Below are 3,501 nucleotides of genomic sequence, written 5' to 3' on the forward strand. Positions count from 1 at the left end.
TTTTATTTATTATTACTAAAGATGATCATCCCATGAGAAAACCGAAAAAAAATAGTGAATTAATTAAAATAAATGTTTAAAAGAATATGTAAATTAGCTAGTTTTTTTTTTGTAATTCCATGAACCATATATAACAAAGGTGTATTTTCTTTAGAAATAAATAGAAAAAGGTTTTTTTTAATATGGATATCAATACACAAAAAAGCAAATTTATAAGAATATATATATATATATATATATGTCTCTATATGTTGTTTTTTCAGAATTTAAAATTTAACCACGAAACTTACATATATATATATATATATATATATATATATATATATATATATATATATATATATATATATATATATGTAAGTTTCGTGGTTAAATTTTAAATTCTGAAAAAACAACATATAGAGACATATATAAATTTAACCACGAAACTTACATATATATATATACATATATATATATATATATGTGTGTAAGTTTCGTGGTTAAATTTTAAATTCTGAAAAAACAACATATATGTTGTTTTTTCAGAATTTAAAATTTAACCACGAAACTTACATATATATATATATATATATATATATATATATATATATATATATATATATATATATGTAAGTTTCGTGGTTAAATTTTAAATTCTGAAAAAACAACATATAGAGACATACATTCGATTTAATAATTTATTGTTTGACAAAAGGAATATATAGAAGGGGTTATTTTAATTTCCTTAATTCATGTATTTTCAACAATGGCTCATATCATAAGAGGAAATGAAATGCGCTTAGCAAAATGTTCAGCTGCGAAAGGACGCTTATTTTGCTTTTCAGCACAAGTATTGAACATAGTTTTTTGAGTAGTTGTGGATAAGTATATGGAAAAAATTATACGCAGGTCGTATCAACTTCTCTTTTCGTATAATTACTTACATATTGCTGTATTCTTAAGTATTGAGTTTTTTTCTATTTTGGCTAGGATCACCTTGAAAGTTTTACTTCAAGTAATATCTATCAGGATTTTTCAACTGAATTATATCAGTGTCTTATATATATATATATATATATATATATATATATATATATATATATATATGTGTGTGTGTGTGTGTGTGTGTGTGTGTTAACCGTTAACGTTATTTTCAACAGACAAGTTTTTATTTAACTTACTCACCGCATTTAGCAATCTAGTGTTAAGTAAATATTGATTATGATAATTACACGATTGATCATACACTGTATTCCACCTTTCTCTTTTTTTCAATCTTTCTCGTTTTTTTTAACATATGTAAAGACAAAAATTGGTGTAAGGGAAGAAATAGGGACAAAGAGATTAAAGAATATTCCTCTACTATGGATTAGACTTAGTATAATATTAGTCTACTTAGTGTTCATCCTTTAAAATATTTGAACTACACTAGAACCCCGGGATACGGCATTAAAAAATAGTAACAAAATACAGTACAGAATATAATACACATGTATATAATCAAATAACATTACAAATAACACCGTGAGGCGGGGAAAATGCGGTAACCAAGTGCCGGAAAAAACATACTATTTCTACATTGTAACTTAAAAAAAATACGTATCCTAAGGCTACCGTGTCTCGGTGTTCTGCTGTAATTGTCGGTTCTACTTTGATTTTTGGCATTAATACTCTAATTTAGAATATTAAAAGTAATTTTATATCCCTTATGTTTTTATTGGCTAATCATTAGGGCTATGACAACAGCATATTCTTTTCATTGTGTTTACTCTCAAGTATATACCCGACAGAGTTAGATGCAGTTTATCAATCGAGAACCACATCACTATCTAAAAACATATAAGATATCAACAGATATATACTCGAGAGTCAAAACAATGAAAAGAATATGCTGTTGTCCTAGCCCTACTAATCATCAGGGAATTGGTCGACATTGGTGTCTGTTAATTTGAAGTAAGTTCTTCTCATGTTTGAAGATATTAGCACGTGGGGGTATAAATAATTTTTCTATTCTATTCAATATGTTATTCATTTCTATTTTAAATATTTACTTCATATTTAACTCATTTATTATATTATATGGTTGTGTGTCCATCAATAATTAGGTATGTATATTATTACTATCATATATAAAGGATATATAATTATTGTATTTGATCACTGTGTTTCAATCTAAATAGCTTACGGAATCTGCAACATCGTCCGACTAATGTATTTCATTTTATTTCGATTATCTTAATGTTCTTATTTCGAAATATTCCGTTATTTATATAGGTTTTATGGCCGTCGGTATGAATCTCATTTTTTACTCGCGTGCAAGCGACTCTATAAGTCACTCAGTCGATCTGTCGGTCGGTCTGTCCGTGACACTTTTGTGCTTAACCTTTTTGGTTAAGATCAAAAGTCTGTTGTTAATAGATGCTGTTTTTAGCTTTTTAAGCTTTTCTTGGCCTTTTGGCCAAGATCAAAGTGTAGTATAGGCAGATACTGCAAGTAAAGACCGTATGTGGGGGCAGCCTCACATATAAGACCTTGGTCAATGTAGGGGCAACCCTTCATACCAATTGTCACTATCCAGCTCCCCTGCTCCTCGGGGAGTTGGTCCCCATTTCCCCTTCACTCCTCATATTAAAAATCGGCCTTGTGCCTAATTTACTCGGTGGGGGAGCAAATAAATACCCTTTTCTTGGCCTTTTGGCCAAGATCAAAGTGTAGTATCTGTCTTATTACATGCTGTAATTATATTTGTAACTTTGTGATATAAAGTGGGGGATCACTTTTCTGTATTAATTTAATGTAAAATGATCACCCACTTCAGTAAGTCTCAAAGCCATTCAAGGCATTCTCCAGATTATTCAAGTTGTTTTTGAATGATTCCAGTTATTTTTAAGCATTCAAGTCATTCTTGAGGTCATTCAATTCATCCTTAAGTTCATTAAAGTCATTTTAAGTCATTTACTTTTTATTTATTTAAGTCATTTCAGCCCATTTTTCGGTCATTTTAGTTTATCTTTAAGAATTTCATGACAATTCTACATTCACGCATTCATTCATTACACGCGAGCACGCGACTAATAGCTATCAACCTTCTTCATTCTATATTTTAATAACACTTATTCTGTGAACTCATAGCGTTTATGTTACGGCAGCGCATTCAATTCATCATGTAGTAGTTCGTAGATCGTGATGTAAGCGATTGGCAAAACGTTATAGGTTTAAAACATGAAAACCAAAATATGAGATTTTAGTGATAGACTTGGAGACCATATAAACCTATTGAAATTATATCAAACTGTTTTCATATCAATATATTCATTCATACACGCATACCTCGAGACATCTATTGGAGATGGTGTACTCTTGCTGTTTAAAACTCATATGCACGCACGGCTTTCAACCATTGTTTGATTCAACCTCGTGGTCACTGATACAAAAGTCGTGACTTCCTATTCTATACCTCTTTGCGTTGACTAGTGAGGGGGGTCGCTCTCGTGATTTTTCCGCTGAAGCGACAATATT

General features: G+C 29.8%; 1 pseudogene; it reads left to right on the forward strand.

Annotated features, from left to right (window-relative positions):
- The first annotated feature begins 2,659 nt into the window (after positions 1-2,659).
- LOC145277224 (U2 spliceosomal RNA) lies at positions 2,660-2,796 on the forward strand (annotated as a pseudogene).
- Positions 2,797-3,501: the final 705 nt, after the last annotated feature.

The sequence above is a fragment of the Euprymna scolopes genome, chromosome 5, assembly GCF_053919585.1.
Source record: "Euprymna scolopes isolate OS-2025 chromosome 5, ASM5391958v1, whole genome shotgun sequence".
Classification (NCBI taxonomy): Eukaryota; Metazoa; Mollusca; class Cephalopoda; order Sepiida; family Sepiolidae; genus Euprymna; species Euprymna scolopes.